Below are 20,162 nucleotides of genomic sequence, written 5' to 3'. Positions count from 1 at the left end.
CCAAAAATACACTTTGGTCTCACAAAAGTAACCATCCACATGAATAACAGGCAATCAATACAGAGAAAGTTTTCTTTGAAAGGATCGTGATTCCAAATCCTTGATCAGGCACTATCACTGTACTACAAATTAAAACGTTGATGATCATGTGAGTGATGATCTTTTTTCTTACTTTGGCAAACTCAGTGATAGTTCAAAGGCAACTTTTGCAATGATATGGAACAAAAGAGAATACCATGCATTAGTCCCCCATGATAGAGGTCAAGAAATGGAAGATACCTTTGAGACACCTATTGGCATGCAGCAACAATGATTATGACACAGCAAAAATGTACAATTAATCTACTTCATGCATATGAATAACATAAGAAATAAAACAATTGTCTTTGACATGCACAGCAAGAAGCAACGACAACAATCCATCCAAATCACAGAAACTAAATGTGACTTGGGCCTTTACTTTCTGTAGTATATTACAATGATATAGAGTTAAATATACAGTGCATGATTAAGATATTGATGCAAAAATTGAGCACTGCCCGAAGATGAAGAAAAAGCTGTGTACTGCAAGATGTTACCAACAATTAATGGACAATGTAGGTGGACAGAAAACTGGTAAATGGAATTCAGTTCAGGGAGGTATGAGAAGTACATTTGGAGGGAACAGATGAGGTGAGGGAAAACACAGTAAGTGGTAAGATACTACGAACTGTTATGGGAGAGAAGAACTTCAGAATGCCGGTCCATCAATCCTGAAGTGCACTGTGGGAAGCAATCACTGATGTCACTAACACATACTGAGAAATCAATAGAAGTGTTGTCCCTTATTGCTCTGCAGTCAGTCCATTGAATGGGACTGTGCCAGGTACTTGTGTTGTTCAACTCAAAAGGTGAAAACCTGGTAAAGATGTCTTGCCTATCTTACTGTCAGTTGATATTGATTAGTACTGATGGACAGAACAATGTACAGCCCTCACTGTTTTGCCTTTGTGATGGAGAATGAATGATAATGATATCTTTCAAGGGAAGATAAAATTAATGGATAAATACAGCCTTAATCCATCTACTTTGACAGACCTTGTAGCAATTTTTGTCTTTTTAAATTCCCTAACTGTCATGCCCAAAATTTGTCAGTCAGAAATTCTGTTTTGAATTTTTTTTCTGACAAATAATCCAAGATGAGAAGTCTCATTACTCTTGGTCAGAGATTCTTACAGGCTTCAGATTATTTTACACACTCCAATCACATTTTCAAGAGGCTACTTTCTTGACTACAGAGTCATAGGTTGAAACCCTATTCTGGTATAACATGCTGTACTGATTTAGGGAAATACTGTCAGAGGTGCAGTCTTTCTGGATAGATGTTAAATTGAGGCTTTCTGTGCTCTCTAGAGTGACATAAATATTTATTGGCATTGAATTCTCATCACAGATGTAATATGTCTGAACTGCAGGCTGCAATCAGTAAGGTTACTCCATGATAATCTTCAAAACTGGTGCCCCTCAAGACTTACCATCCTCCTTATACACTTATGACTGTGTGGCCAAATTCTCCTCTAACTCTGTTTGCAAATTTGCTTATGAGACCACTGTAGCGGACCAGGTCTTAAACAATGAAGAGAGGAAAGACATAGGCAGCTCAGAAGTAAGGTGTAAAGACAACAATCTTCCCCCTCATGTCAGCAGAATGAAGGAGCTGACTTGAGGAAGTAGAGTGGAGGACATGTCCCTGTCTATATAAATGGTGCTGAGGTGGAGGTGGTCGAGAGCATCAGGTTCCTGGGAGTAAATATCACCAACGATCTGTCCTGGTCCATCCATTCGATGCTATAGTCAAGGAAGCACACCAATCCTCTACTTCATCAGCAGGCTAAGGAAATTCAGCATGTCAACAATGATTCTCACTAATTTTTATAGACGCATCATAGAAAGCATCCGATCTGGATGCATTGCAGCTTGGTATGGCAACACTTTGCCCAAGACTGCAAGAAATTACAGAGAGTTGTGAACACCGCTCAGTCCATCACGTAAACCAGCCTTCCATCCATTCACTCCATTTATGCTTCCTACTGTTTAGGGAAAGCAGCCAACATAGCCAAAGATGCATTCCAATCCAGTTAATACTCTCTTCCACCCTCTTCCCACAGGCAGAAGATAAAAAAATTTGAAAACAGCTGCTAATCGATTTAAGAAAAGCTTCTTCCTCACTGTTATCAAATTTTAGAACTGATCTCTCATATATTAGAGTTGATCTTTCCCTGCACCTTCTCTGTAGCTGTAACATTATTTCCTGCATTCTGTTCTATTACCCTACGTAGGCATGATTTGTCTGGTTAGGACACAAAACAGTGCTTTTCTCGATATCACAGTAAATGTGACAATAATAAATCAAATCAAATCAAATCAAATGACCTCTCCTGCCATTTATTCGCTGCCGGATTTTAAGGGTTGTGTTTCTGACCACCTTTTGAATTGTTATGAGTGTCTTAGAGATTTGGGGGTTGAATTGTGAAACCAGCATCTCAGTGTTGGAATTTTGAGAGAGAAAATAATGAAAGGAGATCTTCTTTTTCTGAGTAAAAGTGAAGTCTGGTCTGCTCTGAATAATGTCTTTATACAATGCTTCATTTCTACCCTGTTGTTGGTGGAAGAGTTTGAATGAAGGTCGTTGACTGGCAGCAACAGTTGCAACTGGTTGATGTAAATGGGAATGGTCTCCGGTCCTAATTCAGGTGCAGGTGAACAAACCATGGGTTTGGGTATCAAAGAAGTTGAAAAGTGAGCAGAAATCCTGAAACATTACCTCGCTGAATGGTCTGTTTTGTTCCTGAAGTCTTGTGTTCTTGTTCACCACCTACATCTGTGAATCCAGGATCTGGAAATTTCCCTGGTCATGAACCATAGATTCATTCTCAGTAATGACACCACAGTTGTTAATCCTCTTATGTGAATACTATGGCGCTCCAAGGACATGCAACATGCTGACAATTGGCATCCATACTGATAGGGACTGCCAACAGAAAGAAAACAACATGTTGGCTAATTAGCAGATTCGAAAGTATTTACACAGTTTATATTTGGAGATTATGTCTTCTGCATCATGCTCTAATTCTCTATTTTCAATAACAAACTTGAAAATAATGGTACGCACTATTTAACGTAATGTGTTTCTGATATTTCACATTCATTGCAATGTGTCCACTGACACTTATGAACCAGTTAAAGCTTTATGTTCTTGGTTCATAATGTTATTGAAATCATCCAAATACATATTATCCTGTAACATAATCAAATGTTCCACTTACAGACAACAGTAAAATAAGGAGCAATAATATTCTCTCGATACCATTCTCACAATGAACTGAACAAAATATTAACTAAAATAATCATTTTGTACAGAGTTGTGCCTGCAAGTTAATCATGCTATTTGAAGTTAAAAAAGACCTGTTAACATATGTTAAATGTTCTGTTCTTGATCACCAAAGACGTAAATGCCAAATCCAGGCCTCTAATGAGCTTCATGATTTGCATGCAGAACATTTCATGTCCATACTATTACACCTGTTCATGACAGCAGCAACTGGAAAGCAGTGGAGAGGTGGGTGTTCAATTATTCATGCTCACACTCTCGTCTGTGCACAGAAATATCGTATAATTCTTTTATGAACAGATGGGATAGAAATGACAGGTGATTACATTCAACTTGTTTATGTCCATTTGTTTATTACTGTTTCATTGGTGCACACAGATAATACACTTTTTTTCACTCTGCCTTAAACGTTCAGTCTGTTGGATTCCACCTCTCTCTCTCTCTCCTGCAGGGCCCATAGCAATTTCCCAAGGTCATTGAATTTCTCTGGTTGCGCAGGTTTTTAAAACTTCTTTTGAAGGAACTCCAATGTTGATGTATCATTGGGAGCAACACCATTCACTGCAGACATAGCCAATCAGTATGGGAAACAAACTTGCAAAATGGCTAAAAGATTTGACTCCTTGTTCCCATTAGCCATGCCAGCATTGGTTCTTTTTTATAAGAACATAAGAACTAGGAGCAGGGGTAGGCCGTCCGACCCTTTTGAGCCTGCTCCGCTGCTCAATATGATCATCTTTTTGTGGACTTGGATCCACTTACCCGCACTGTTATCATATCCCTTAAATCCTTTATTATTCAAAAGTGATTTACCTTAGATTTAAAAACATTTACTGAAGTAACGTCACTGGGCAAAGAATTCTGTGGATTAACAGCCCTCTGGGTGAAGATGTTCCTTCTCAATTCAGTCCTAAATCTGCTCCCTCTAATCTTGTGGCATTGCCCTCTTGTCCTAGCTTCACCTGCCAATGAAACATCCTCTCCACTTCTTTCTTATCTCTTCCCTTTATGATATTATATGTTTCTATCAGATCCCCTCACATTCTTCTGAATTCCAATAAACATAATCCCAATCTACTCAGTCTCTCCTCATAAGCCAACACCCTCAACTCTGGAGTCAACTTAGTTTTTATTCTTTAATGGGATGTGGGTCAGAGGAGATGATTCCTCCAGGCGTCAGGTGGTGAGGGAGCAGTGGTGGAGGAGGCCCAGGGCCTGCATGCCCTCAACAGAGTGGGAGGAGGAGTTGAAATGTTGGGCTACGGGGCGGTGGGGTTGATTGGTGTGGGTGTCCCGGAGAGATGTTCCCTGAAGAGCTCTGTGAAGAGGCGATCAGTCTCTCCAATGTGGAGGAAATTGCATCGGGAGCAACAGATACAATAAATGACATTGGTGGATGTGCAGATGAAACTTTGATGCATAGGAAGTCTCCTTTGGGGTCTTGGATAGAGGTGAGGGAAGAGGTGTGGGCGCAAGTTTTGCAATTCCTGCGGTGGCAGGGGAAGGTGCCAGGATGGGAGGGTAGGTTGTTCGGGGTAGGATGTGGGTCATCCCTGCTTTATCCTTTACCTGCAACTACGGTGGCGAAGTCTAAACTGCTGACACTAGGCATGGATCTTCATGAGATCCAAAAGCAATTTACCATGTGAAACTTGGTTTCTCCCTTCCCAGATGCTACCAGGCTGGCTGAACAGTTTCCTGATTTTTATTCCAGACCTTGAGATTCAGTCTGGGCTTTCAGTGCAGCACTAAGATAATGGGTGCTTCTGCCTGTGCTGCAGTGCAGGGTGGGATTGATGGCCAACACTTGCATGTTGAAGCAATGGACTCCAGGTTCTTTTGGAAGCCAAGATCCAATTTGGAGCTTTTGACAGTGGCAAAAGGCCAGCTTATGCACCATGCATCTCTGTTGCCAGGCCCATCCACATTCATATGCATGCTGCCCAAAAGTCTTCATCTAAGTCTCATGTGACATAACTTACCTGTGAGCTGACTCTCTAGGATACTGGTGTGCAGATTATCATTTCCCCCCTGCATTGACTGCTGGCCACCCAAACTGCTAACCCATTGCCTCTCGATTCAGCTCTTCCTAAACATGCCCCCACTAAGACTTGTGAGTGGTGATGATGAGGGAGGTGGATTCTTGCTAGGGTGGGAAAGACCCATGAAAGCAGGGTGAAGGTGAGACTTTTTGGGTTTGGGTGGCTCTTAGCAATGGAGCACAGTTGTTATAACTCAGGCAAGGTTTCTTGCTACCTCAGAGCTTGCTAACTCCAAATTTCAGTTTGAAACCCCACTTGGGCTCCTTTCGCCAGTTTGGGAACTGCTGCTCTCCTGTTCTTGAAGTTACATGTAGTCCCAATATCTAATGTGGTGATTGTGAATGTCAGATCAACTAATGCTACATCTTATGGTACAGTTTCTGAATGTGACGTGTTAGTCCTGATAGTCAATGGATGAATGATGGGAGTGCAATGCCTGTAGCAACACATGTTGTGCCCTGGTAGTGAAGACCTGTTTAAAATATATTTGCTGATCTTAACCATCTACTTGAGATCATTATTCATTGTCTGGCCATGAAGCCAGTTCCCCAAGGCCAACTTTTGTGAATTGACCTGTCATTACTTGTACCTATTTCCCTTTCTGGTTGTCCAAGAAGACCTCCAATCTCCTTCTGGAAATTAATATCTCTTTTCTTTCCATCTCACTTCCAAAAGCTTCTCACTCTGCTGCAGAAAACTGGGGAGCTTTCCCTACTGCCTATTTTTCCATTTTTTTTTACTTAAAACTGCACATGTAGCCGACATGGCATAAGTATAGCTATCTTTAAGAGTTGCAGGCTGCCTTACGAGGTCTATGCAAGCTGACCATCGTGTTGGTCATGTATAAAGCCGAAACTTGCTGAGAAAACAAGTAGTGAGCAGTACAGTTCATACTCTCAGCACATAACGTATTCACTTTACCTGCTTCAGGAAGAGTGGGTGCAGGGTGATCACAACTTGCGATTATATACTTCTGATGCCAAGCCTAATCTAATTCTCCCCGAACCCCCAGAACAATCTGCCCCTCTCAATATTAATTAATGGAATACAGGGCCCCTTGGTGTTTATTGGTATCTGCAGGGGAGCTGACACCTGAATCAGAACTATTAATCAGAATATATTTCAATAAATGTAGCGAGCCCATGCAATTTCAGTTTTCAATTTTTCAAATTCGATTTCAATTCTTTTCCATTTGTCTGAGGTTAATCACACCAAGGAACTTATTTAAGATTAGTTCTACAATTTATTCATTGCGCAATTATTATGATCCTTGATTCTTCCCTCTACATTTTAAACAAATAGGTCTTTGATTCCATTTCAGTTTTTTTATTAAGATTCTAAGGCTAATTTCTGCTGCTCCTACAACTGCAGAGAGCACTTATTATTACATTCTGAGGACCCACTGCCCAGTTATTCTGCACAGTTAAGTTTATGAATGATACACCCAGGATATCAAGCTCATAATTAACTCATGTTTTTTTTTTTCTCTGGGCGCACGAGTCCCCCTCACCAGATGTGTATAACTGGGGCATGAGCCATTTTGGTTCCTCCTGAAGGTTACTGTTCTCAGTCAAAACAAATTTAAATTTCTCCTGTTACCTTCATTGCTTGACCATAAATCTTGAGCCTTTGTGGCTTCGGTTGCATTATTTTAATGCTGTCAAAATTTCACTGCATGTCATTGGTGTAGAAGCGCACCATTTGTTTATTTTACATTCCTGTCTTTGTTGGTATGACAGAACATTTTTGTTGCTTTATTTTGAGGATTAGAGGTTTCACCAGAATAGAAAAGAGAACAATTTCAAAAGAAAAGAAGTTACCTGTTGATAATGCTCCAGCACTGTGACTGTTTCTTGTCAGTGTTTTAAAGAAACACATCAATCGTAAAAGTGGAATGTGATCTGAATATGACTTTGCTTGAAAATAAAGAAAATTACCTCCATACGTAATCTCCTGGACACGTTGATTTATATGACTAGTGCCCTCTGTGACCTCAGGTCTACTCTTCAGCATTTAGCTGACCACAACATTGCCTATGTTCTTGAGTCATCCTTGAATCTTGAAGATTATTAAAGAGTGGAAATTTCCTCAGAATTGTTCCTATTTCTGTCTCAGACCTGGTGAAATGATTACTACAGGAGTATAGGAAACCAGAATAGCAAGGGTAAACTATCCAGCCTGTCAAACCTGATCTGCCACTCAATACAATTGTGGTTGATCTTGAGTTTCAACTTCACTTACCCAGCCACTTCCTATTTTCCTTGGTTCACTGATCATTGCCAAAAAATCTCTCTATTCATTGCCTTAAATTTATTCTAGATTGAAATATCCACTTCACTCCGATGCTGATAATTTTGAAGATTTACAATCCTTTGAAGGAATTAATTTCTCATCATCTCAGCCCTAAATGATCAATCCCTTATTCTGAAACTATGACCCCCATATTTTAGGTTCTCTGGGAGCTAGAAGGAATCTCTGAGCCTACCCTCTCAAGCTTGTTCACAACCTTATATTTTTCAATGAGTTCACTTCTTATTCATCTAAATGTCAGAGAACATAAGTTTCTCATCAAGGCAGTAGCTCTGTAAAAATTCTTGGCCATACTTTTTTACTTTTTTTTAAATTATTTGGTTCATGTGAACAGTGTCATTTAGTAGTGGGACAATGCTACTCCTTTAACAAGGTGATGTTGTCCTTGGATTTTTTTTTCAGAGAGGTCGTAAAAGACACAGACTCTGAAAAGTCTATGTTGAAGGGTTTTAGGGCCAATTTGATGATAGCTAACAGATACTGCCTCAGCAAAAGGCTTTTAAGTTTTTTTTTTAAAACTTATACAATGAAAGGGGAGCGGCCAGTTCTCCCAGCTCGGCTTTTCTCTGGTTTGGTTTGGTTTTGAGCAATAGTGTTGAAGGAGGCTGCTGAATCCAAAGAAGCAGGCCCATGGTGATCTCTCTCTGACATGTCTCCTGTAAGACCCTGTGTTTGATTTTAGCTTTTATACCAAGAGGTGTTTATGGGGATTGTTGCAAGTATTTGGATCATTAAGTTGGGATAATATGTTGAGTTTTTGTATAGGTTAAGGTATTCTGTTCTCTTTTGTCTGGTGTCATTTGGTAATCTTGTAAATAAATTCTGTTTTGTTTAAAACTGAGTGGTTTGACAAGCTGTATCACTCCTAAAATATCCACATTACACGTGCAAAGTTAGGGTCTGGGTTACCTTCTTGAAATGTCTTGAGGGGGTCTGGCCTGGTTCATAACAGATAGCATTTGACAAATAATTTGTGCAAATTGGCAAACTCAAGCATTATCAATGCTCAAATTATTTTTTTATTTGATTGTGAATGATAATACAGTAGGTTCCGCTATAAAGTGGTCATTCCATTCTCGTGCAGCCCCATGTTATAAGAAAATCATGCAAGAACAGCATCATTTAAGCTAATGGAGTCTGAATTGTGTTATAGCCAATACACATTGTAAACGTTCGTGCTGTAGTAACAATGTCCCCAATTTGTCAACTGTGTTATAGTGAATTTGCATTAAGGAAACATGCATTATAGTAGAACCACCTGTATATCTTTAACTTGGAAACAAATATGTTACATTTCTGTACCAATACATATTATTTTAAAATTTGTTGAATTAATTTGGTATCTGGTCTTCAATGAACACTATAATATTGTTGAATAGATAAGCATGCTGCCATGAGCTGTTTCTTTTTAAGTAACTTTAAAAATGCAGGAAGGAAAGTGGTTACAATTTTCAAGTGATGACCTTCATGCGTTAATCAGGGCATACCACAGCCACATCACCCTTTCTTGAGTTCTAAAGGAGAGTCGTATCAGACTCGAAATGTTAATTCTGTTTCTATTTCTACAGATGCGGCCAGACCCCCTGAAATTTTCTGTTTTTATTTCAGATTTCCAGCACCGCAGTATTTTGCTTTTATTTGATTATTCCTGTAAGACCCTGCTTAAACCCAACTTCTTTGTCTAAATTCTTTGTTGCTCCTAATGTCTCTTTCTATGGCTCCGTAATTATCCTTCAGTTACAGAACTTCACAATGCTGAAGGTACAGTATAACTAATATTATTGCCATTTCAGTAACCGGTCCCAGCAAATGCAACTAATTCACTTTAACTAACTGTGGTTTCAATAGACAAATGTGTTTGTTACAATCATTGATCTTTTATGTATCTGTATAAAGTCCATTGTCTGATCCACTGCTGCAAAAACATGCAACATTATTTCTGCTACAGTTCTAGGTCTCATAGGTACTTAAGCACTATTTCCCAGCAGATGTCATATGGTGACCGTTCTAATTGTGTATGCTTGTATCGGCTGGCAGACGTGTCAGCTCAGTGGTAGAAATCAGCAGAGACATGTACCACATCATTTACATTCAAAGCAAATTTATTTGCTTCTTTTTAATAGTCAGTAAAAAAAAATCTTCATTTGCTTTTCTTGAATTTTATTTAAATTTGTGTTTAGATTTTCGCAAGTGATGGTCCGGAGAAACAGGTGTACAGAGTACGATTACCAGTGGCTGTTTAAAATTTCAAATGGTGAAAACAACTGAGGTAATTATCTGATTTTCCTTTTATACTGTTAGTTTACTCATGGAGACAAGGACATATAAAATCTGTGCACACAATATTTGACTGTTCTGATCAGTTTAAGACTGATCGTTTTTTTACCAAGTTTGATTATTTTACATCTTGTCGCACATTTTCCTTTTTATCAAGGGACCAAAAATTATTTTGAATTATCTCATCTTGTGGACTTCCATAACCTCTTGTTGATTGCCTCAGGGAGTATGGTCTCTGGTGCATGTGTTCAAACCAAGGCTATCTGAAAAGTGATTAGTCTTTAATCCTTCAATATAATTAAAGCATGACTAGAGAATTATCCAAAAACCACATCCTTTCATTTTTATATCTTTTTTTTAGTTGTCTTGATATTCTTCCTAATTCTTTTATTCAGCCAAATTGAGGTAGACATTGTGACGCTCCTTTCCCAGTGACAGTGATTTTGGATGGATCCATATGGTTCTGAGTCACTGATAGAATGCCTACGTGTGTGTGCACGACACAATTTCTTTTCCATTGTGTTCTTGAGAAAATACTTGCTCATGTTTTGTTCTTATGTATGAGGTTGGGATCCATCCATCATTTTGGTTACAATGTGGATACTTGCAAGTAGCAAAATGGTGTATTTCAACATAATTTGTCAAGGTTTACTTTTTACAAATGAATGGAAGGCTCTTCCTTTGAAGATCTTGTCCCTTTCAGTGAATTGTCATCAGGGAAATCACAATGAAGAATTACCAAGGTCAACACATAACTGAACTAACAGTTGTTGAGGTACAATTATTAATCCAGCATGCATCATGAAACTTATTATTTTAATAGCAGTGATAACCATTTGCATTTATATAGAGTTCATCTCATTAAAAAAATCCCTAAGTGCTTTGTAAGCCAGTGAAGCGAGCAGTAAGTAGGAAGTAAAGTGGGGGAGGAATCTGAAAGATCAAGACAAACAGAATATTGTTTAGAAGGATTGAAGAAAGCAAGCAACAAGGTAGAAAAATCAAAGCACTTTTCGGAGAGAATTTTGGACATAAGTTATATTTGAAATTTACCCACTAGGTGGCATATTTTTGGATACTAACCAATTTGAATGATGTGACTGCCTCTAATCCTTCTTATTTTTATTAGTCTAAGTTACTGATAGTGTGTGGGAAGAACCAGAAAGTGTTCAACAGAACATAGAAAATTACAGCGCAGTACAGGCCCTTCAGCCCTCGATGTTGCACCTACCTGTGAAACCAATCTGAAGCCCATCTAACCCACACTATTCCATTCTTGTCCATATATGTATCCAATGACCATTTAAATGCCCTCCATGTTGGTGAGTCTACTACAGTTGCAGGCAGTGCATTCCATGCCCCTACCTACTCTGACATCTGTCCTACATCTATCACCCCTTAATTTAAAGCTTTGTCTCCTCGTGTTAGTCATCACCATCCAGGGAAAAAGGCTCTCACTGTCCACCCTATCTAACCCTCTGATTATTTTACATGTCTCTATTAAGTCACCTCCTTCCCTCCAATGAAAACAGCCTCAAGTCCCTCAGCCTTTCCTTGTAAGACCTTCCCTCCATACCACGCAACATCATAGTAAATGCCCTTGGAACCCTTTCCAAAGCTTCCACATCCTTCCTATTATGTGGTAACCAGAACCGTACGCAATACTCCAAGTGGGGCCGCACTGGAGATTTGTACAGCTGCAGCATGACTTCATGGTTCCAAAACTCAATCCCTCAACTAATAAAAGTTAACATACCATATTTGATCTTAACAACCTTATCAACCTGGGTGGCAACTTTCAGGGATCTATGCACATGGACACCGAGATCTCTCTGCTCATCTACACTACCAAGAATCTTACCATTAGCGTAGTACTCTCTCTTCCTATTACTCCTTCCAAAGTGAATCACCTCATACTTTTCTGCATTAAACTCCATTTGCCACCTCTCAGTCCAGCACTTCAGCTTATCTATGTCCCTCCATAACCTGCAACGTTCTTTGTCACTATTCACAACTCTACTGAACTTAGTGTCATCCGCAAATTTACTAACCCATCCTTCTTGGCCCTCATCCAGGTCGTTTGTATAAGTGACAAATGGCAGTGGACCCAAAACAGATACTTGCTGTATACCACTAGTAACTGAAGTCCAGGATAAGCATTTCCCACCAACCATCACCGTCTTTCAGCTAGCCAATTTCTGATCCAAACCCCAAAACACCCTCAATCCCATGCCTCAGTATTTTGTGCAATAGCTTACCGTGGGGAACCTTATCAAATGCCTTACTGAAATCCATATATACCAGCTTTACCCTCATCCACCGGTTTGGTCATCTTCTCAAAGAGCTCAATAAGGTTTGTGAGGCATAACCTACCCTTCACAAAACCGTGTTGACTATCCATAATCAACTTATTCCTTTCTAGATGATTATAAATCCTATTTCTTATAATCCTTTCCAGTACTTTACCCACAACTGAAGTAAGGCTCACTGGTCTATAATTACCAGGGTTGTCTGTATTCCCCTTCTTGAACTAGGAGACAACATTTGCTATCCTCCAGTCTTCTGGTATTATTCCTGTAGACAATGACAACATAAAGATCAAAGCCAAAGGCCCGGCAATCTCCTCCCTGGCTTCCCAGAGAATTCTTGGATAAATCCCATTCAGCCCAGGGGACTTATCTATTTTTACACTTTCCAGAATTGCTAACACTTCTTGCTTGCAAACCTCAATCCCAACTAATCTAGTAGCCTGTTTCTCAGTATTCTGCTTGACAACATTGTCTTTTTCAAGTGTGAACACTGATGAAAAATATTCATTTAGCGCTTCGCCTATATCCTCTGACTCCACGCACAACTACCCACTACTTGCCTTGATTGGCCCTAATCTTACTCTAGTCATTCTTCTATTCCTGATATAGCTATAAAAAAACCTTGATCCTATCTGTCAATGACTTCTCATGTCCCCTCTTGGCTCTTCTTAACTCTCTCTTTCGGTCATTCCTGGCAAACTTGTAACTCAAACACCCGAACTGAACCATCACATCTCATCCGAACATAAGCCTTCTTCCTCCGTTTGACAAGAAAAGATAGGCTTAATCCTGAAAAGCCGAATAGGTTTATTACATTGTGTTTAATAGCTAGTTACATTTTATTTGCATTATGTGATAAAATATCGTGAGGCTGTCAGATTTGACATTATTGTAAATATGAATTACTATTAGCTACATGAACTTAGCATTTGCAATTAATGCAATTCAGCTCCTCACAGGAACAGTCCTTTATTTCCTGACACTATAATGTCAATTAACTCTTTCAGGTGCTAATACTTTTATACAAAATTAGGTGTTAATGTCAAGGGAGTTTAGAATAAGAATTGAAAAGGGTAGTGCCGGAATGTCACATTCCTTATGAAGAGCTTATGCCCGAAGCGTTGACTTTCCTGCTCCTCGGATGCTGCCTGACCTCCTGCATTTTTTTAGCACCACCCTTTTTGCCTCTGACTCTCCAGCATCTGCAGGCCTCACGTTCTCAGAGTTTCAAATAATCTGGAGTTAGATGCATTATAGGGATGTGCAAAAGAAAACTGGTAATGGAAATTGCTTCTAAGATGATGAGTGAGAATATTAATGATAATTTTGTTGGTTTGCAGGATGAGTGGCTTTGGTGTAAGCACTAAAAGCTTTTGAAATAGTGGAAATGAATGAAAGTTGAGGATTTTGAAGGTGACACTATTATTTGACTTCATATTGTTTGGTGCAGTGGTTTCTGCAAGCTCGCTTGCTTGTCAATGCCATCAGCACTTGCAGTGGCACGCACTGCAATTAATGGTATTAAATTAGCTTTAAGAATTTTATATTTATGGAATAATATGGAGAGGCTGTCTCATTAATGTTCTTGATTACTGTTTTAGTAAGATATAAACAATGGAAGAGACAAAAATAAATTGCTTCTAAATTTGGTTTAGGAGCTTTCATTGGTGTTGATGTTCTGGGAAATAGATGTTGTTCCCGAACTTTACAATATTTAACATTTAAAACCAAGATTTTGCTCCAAATATGGAAGAACTCTGTCCTTTGTCAACAGTCCTTGCTGATCAGATTTACTCTAATGCGAGACATGTGTTAGGTGTATCAGATGTGGACTCCTCAAACATAAATAACATCTTGTGGTGGATCCTTGTAACCTATTGCCACTGGTTATTTTTGTTGACATGATGTTGCCAGTTTCTCAGTCTTCTCTAATACATTAGCTGATGGTTGTAATGAGGTTTAAGAGGATACTGATAACCCATTAACCTAGTCAGTGCCTTTCTGGGATTTACTATTATTTGCAGTGTACACTAGAGTATTATTTTGAAACATATAGATGTGATTTCAGTTCAATTCAAGCTATTGACATGTGGTGTACTGAATCTGTTTGAAAAATCTGAATCTCTTAGTGATGATGAGGTGTGACCAAGCCAGTCAATGAAGGGAAAATTATTAGAGTTCAAATCCCACTGTGGCAGCTGAGGAATTTAAATTTTGTCAGTTAAATACATCAACAATTAAACATAAATGCTGGATCTCCGAACCTGAAGATACCCTTTGGATTATTGTGGAAAACACACCTAATTCAGTCTGGTCCTTTAAGGAAGGAATCAGCCACCATTGACAGTCTGGCTATTATGCATTGAAGACATGCAACAATGGGTTGACTCTTAACTGCCCTCTGAAATGCACTTAGCAAGGCACTCAGCTGTATCAATCTGCTACAGTAGAGTAGAATAAGAATAAAATGACTTAGAGAATCTGACAATGATGCCATGACCAACAAATACAAATCAAGCATTTCACCTGATGAAGGAGCAGTGCTCTGAAAGCTTGTGATTTCAAATAAACCTGTTGGAGTATAACCTGGTGACATGGGACTTGTGACCTAGTCGACCCAATCCAGTACCATAACATCCATACCATTCAACATGGAGGGAGTGACCACAGAACTTCTCAACATTGACTTTGGACTCTATAAGAACTCATCACAGACAAGGAAGCCTACTACTGATCCCCAGCAGCTACCGCACCCTTCTCCACTCATGAGGATTCAATACTCTTCAATGTTGAACATCATTTAGATGTACAGGAGTTAACAGAATCCATAACAGTATTGGGAGGAGTGACAAAATGAAAAAAGAAATCAGTTTTTTTAATGAAAACTTCCTTAACACTGAAAACCTGTGGGAATATGATTCCACATTTAGAGACATAGAGTCACACAGCACAGAAACAGACCCTTCAGTCCAACCCATCCATGCCGACAAATGTCCCAAACTGAATTGGACCCACTTGCTTATATTTGGCCCATATCCCTCAAAACCTTTGCTATTATTGTACCTGTCCAAATGTTGTAACTACACCTGCATCCACCACCTCTTCTGGCAATTCATTCCATATATGACCCACTCTGTGTGAAAATGTTGCCCTCAGGTCCCTTTTTAAATCTTTTTCTCCTCACTTTAATACAACCCTAAGCTTTGAACTCCCCCATGTTCAGGAAAAGACCTCTTGCTTTCCAGTGAAAAAAGTCCCAACTTATAACTCGAGCCCTCCAGTTCCAGCAACATTGTGGTAAATCTTTTCTAAATCTTTTCCAATGTACTAATATCCTTCCTAAAGCAGGACAACTAGAGCAGTACTCCGAAAGTGGCCTCACCAATGACCTGTACAACCTCAACATGATGTCCCAATTCCTAAACTCCATGGTCTGAGCAATGAAGGCAAGCAAGCTTAATGCCTTCTTAGAACAAAGAGCAAAGAACTTTACAGCACAGGAACAGGCCCTCAGGCCCTCCAAGCCTACGCTGATCCAGATCCTCTCTCTAAACCTGTCACCTATTTTTGAAGGACCTATACCCCTTTGCTCCCTGCCCATTCATGTATACGTCTAGATACATCTTAAATGACACTATCGTTCCGCTGGGGCATTAACAGATATCTTTGCAGTATCCTTGAACACCATAAGACTATAAGACATAGGAGTGGAAGTAAGGCCATTCGGTCCATCAAGTCTGCTACGCCATTCAATCATGTCTGATGGGCATTGCCACGCCACTTACCCGTACTCTCCCCAAAGCCTTTGCGAGATCAAGAATTTGTCAATATCTAACGTCCTGGCCTCCACTGCACTCCATGGCAGTGAATTCCACAGGCCCACCACTCTACGGCTATAGAAATGTCTCCTCATTTTCGTTCTAAATTGACCCCGTCTAATTCTAAGGCTGTGCCCACGGTCCTAGTATCCCGCCTAACGGAAACAAATTCCCAGCATCCAGCCATGCATTATCTTGTAAGTTTCTATTAAATTTCCCCTCAACCTTCTAAACTCTAATGAATACAATCCTCAGCCATTCATTGAATGTTCGGCCAACCATTCCAGGGATCATCCGTGTGAATCTCCGCTGGACACACTCCTGAGGTGTGGGGCCCAAAATTGGATACAGTATTCTAAATGGGGTCTAACTAGAGCTTTATAAAGTCTCAGTAGCACATTGCTGTTTTTACCTTCCAACCCTCTTTGGATAAATGACAACATTACATTTGCTTTCTTAACCATGGACTCAACCTGCAAGTCAACCTTTAGGGAATCCTGGACTAGTACTCCCAGATCCTTTTGTACTTTGACTTTATAAATTTTCTCACCGTTTAGAAAATAGTCCATGTCTGTATTCCTTTTTCCAAAGTGCAAGACCTCGCATTTGCTCACACTGAATTTCATCAGCCATTTTTTGGACCACTCTCCTAGACTAGGTAAATCAAACCAGCGGATAAAGGGGGTGCAGTGGTAGTTTGGCGCACTGACCTCTACACCGCTGAAACCAGATGCCAACTCGAAGACACCTCCTCCTACCGCTCCCTCGACCATGACCCCAGCCCCATCACCAAACTCTCATCTCCCAGACCATACAGAACCTCATCACCTCAGGAGATCTCCCACTCACAGCTTCCAACCTCATAGTCCGGGAACCCCGCATCACCCGATTCTACCTCCTTCCTAAGATCCACAAGCCTGACCACCCTGGCCAACCCATTGTCTCAGCCTGGTCCTGCCCCACCGAACTCATTTCCACTTACCTTGATACTGTCCTATCCCCCCTGGTCCAGGAACTCCCCACATACATTCGAAAACACCACCCATGCCCTCCACCTCCTTCAAGATTTCCATTTCTTGGCCCCTACTGCCTCATCTTCACAATCCCTCTACACCTCCATCCACCATGACCAGGGCCTGCAAGCCCTCTGTTTTTTCCTCTCCCGATGTCCCCAACAGTACCCTTTCACTGACACACTCATTCGTTTGGTTGAACTGGTCCTCACCCTAAACAATCCTTTCTTCAAATCCTGCCACTTCCTCCAGACCAAAGGGGTAGCCATAAGCACCCGTATGGGCCCCAGCTATGCCTGTCTCTTTGTTAGCTACGTAGAACAGTCCATCTTCCGTAGTTACACTGGCACCACTCCCACCTCTTCCTCCGCTATATTGATGACTGCATCGGCGCCACCTCGTGCTCCCACGAGGAAGTTGTGCAAATTATCAACTTCACCAACACATTCCACCCCGACTTTAAATTCACCTGGACCATCTCTGACACCTCCCTCCCCTTCCCGGACTTCTCCATCTCCATTAATGACGACCGACTTGACACTGATATTTTTTACAAACTCACTGACTTCCACAGCTACCTGGATTACACCACTTCCCACCCTACTTCCTCCAAAAATGCTATCCTGTATTCCCAATTCCTCCGCCATCGCCGAATCTGCTCCCAGGAAGACCAGTTTCATCACAGAACACACCAGATGGCCTCTTTCTTTAGAGACCACAATTTCCCTTCGCACGTGGTTAAAGATGCCATCCAACTCATCTCGTCCACATCCCGCATCTCCGCCCTCAGACTCCACCCCTCCAACCGTAACAAGGACAGTGCTGACCTTCCACCCTACCAACCTTCGCATAAACCAAATCATCCGACGACATTTCCGCCACCTCCAAATGGACCCCACCACTAGGGATATATTTCCCTCCCCACCCCTTTCCACCTTCTGCAAAGACCGTTCCTTCCGTGACTACCTGGTCAGGTCCACACCCCCCAACAACCCACTCTCCCCTGCCACTGCAGGAATAGCAAAACCTGCGCCCACACCTCCTCTCTCACCTCCATCCAAGGCCCTAAAGAAGCCTTCCACATCCATCAAAGCTTTACCTGCACATCCACTAACATCGTTTATTGTATCCGTTGCTCCCGATGCGCTCTCCTCTACATTGGGGAGACTGGATGACTCCTAGCAGAGTGCTTTAGGGAACATCTCCGGGACAGCTGCACCAATCAACCCCACCACCCTATGGCCCAACATTTCAACTCCCCCTCCCACTCTGCTGAGGATATGCATGCCCTGGGCCGCCTTCACCGCCGCTCCCTCACCACTCGACGTCTGGAGGAAGAACGCCTCATCTTCCATCTCGGAACACTTCAACCCCATGGCATCAATGTGGATTTCCCCAGTTTCGTCATTTCCCCTTCCCCCACCTCACCCCAGCTCCAACCTTCCAGCTCAGCACTGCCCTCATGACCTGTCCTACCTGCCTATCTTCCTTTCCACCTATCCACTCCACCCTCCTCTCTGACCAATCACCTTCATCCCCACCCCCATTCACCCATTGTACTCTTTGCTACCTTCCCCACCCTCCTCTCTGACCTATCACCTTCATCACCTCCCCCATTCCCCTATTGTACTCTATGCTACTTTCTCCCCACCCCCACCCCCCCTCTCATGTATGTCTCCACTCTGCAGGCCCCTTGCCTCTATTCCTGGTGAAGGGCTTTTGCCCGAAATGTCAGTTTTCCTGCTCGGATGCTGCCTGACCTGCTGTGCTTTTCCAGCACCACCCTAATCTACATTCTCCTGAACTGTCTTAATCTTTCTGCAGCCTTCCCACCTCCTCAGAACTGCCTGCCTGTCTGCCTAACTTTGTACCATCGGTAAACTTCACCAGAATGCCCCCAGTCCCTTCATTCAGATCATTAAAATATAGAGTGAACAGCTTGCAGCCGCAACACTGAACCCTGCAGGGCACCACTTTTCACTAGCTGCCATTCCGGGAAAGGTCCCAGAGGACTGGAGAATGCTAATATTGTCTCCTTGTTTAAGAAGGGTAGCAAGGATAATCCAAGTAATTGCAGACCTGTGAGCCTGATGTCAATGGTAGGGAAGCTACTGGAGAAGATATTAAGGGATAGGATATATACCCATTTGGAATGAAGTGGGCTTATCAGTGACAGACAGCATGGTTTTGTGCAGGGAAGGTCATGTCTTGCAAACCTAATAGAATTCTTTGAAGAGATGACAAAGTTAGTTGATGAGGTAAGAGATGTAGATGGCATACACATGGACTTTAGTAAGGCGTTTGATAAGGTTCCCCATGGTAGGCCGATGAAGGTCCAGGGTGTTCTAGTGAGATGGATAGAGAACTGGTTGGGTTAACCACCCTGTCTACCTGTGACACAAATTTCAAGAATTAATCATCAATCTTTTTGGTTAGTTCCTCAAAAGAAAATCAGGTTTTTGACACACTATTTCACACACACAAAACCATGCTGACCATCCCTAATCAGGAGAAAGTGAGGCCTGCAGATGCTGGAGATCAGAGTCGAGAGTGTGGTGCTGGAAAAGCACAGCAAGTCAGGCAGCATCCGAGGAGCAGGAGAATCAACATTTCAGGCATAAGCCCTCCCTTTCTAAATACATATAAATCCCACGACCCAGCACTGATGTCAGACTCATGAGTCTACAGTTCCTTGGATTCTCCTTGTAGCTTTTTAAAAATAAAGTCAGAACATTAACCACCGTGCAGTCCTCTGGCACCATGGGTTTAGATGATACAAATATCACTGCTAGCTGATCCCACATAGTATGTTTTTAAATACCAAGAAAGTCGACTGGCAGCAATTAACAGTTGCCAACTTGTTAAAATGCTACGTGGTCTTGAATTTGCTGAGAAAAGCTTATTTTATGTCTGCAGTACAGGTCGGGGAATATCACACTGTCTGTTTATTTGACTGAACTGTGAGGTGCTATTTCCATGAAGTTAATGATCAAACAGTGCAAGTCTGACAATTTCTATGTTGA

General features: G+C 41.3%; 1 protein-coding gene across 8 annotated transcripts in view; it reads left to right on the top strand.

The window, feature by feature from the left end:
• LOC140493786 (leucine-rich repeat-containing protein 4C-like) overlaps positions 1–20,162 on the top strand; it is a 991,485-nt gene that overhangs the window by 155,911 nt on the left and 815,412 nt on the right. For all 8 annotated transcript variants that reach the window (XR_011963766.1, XM_072592658.1, XM_072592659.1 and 5 more), the window contains exon 2: positions 9,903–9,991. The gene's annotated coding sequence lies outside the window, so the exon portion shown is untranslated. The remainder of the gene's footprint in view (positions 1–9,902; positions 9,992–20,162) is intronic.

This window comes from Chiloscyllium punctatum, chromosome 22, assembly GCF_047496795.1.
Source record: "Chiloscyllium punctatum isolate Juve2018m chromosome 22, sChiPun1.3, whole genome shotgun sequence".
Lineage (NCBI taxonomy): Eukaryota > Metazoa > Chordata > Chondrichthyes > Orectolobiformes > Hemiscylliidae > Chiloscyllium > Chiloscyllium punctatum.
Note: the sequence above shows the minus strand (reverse complement) of the source record. Positions and strands in the feature narration are given on the sequence as shown.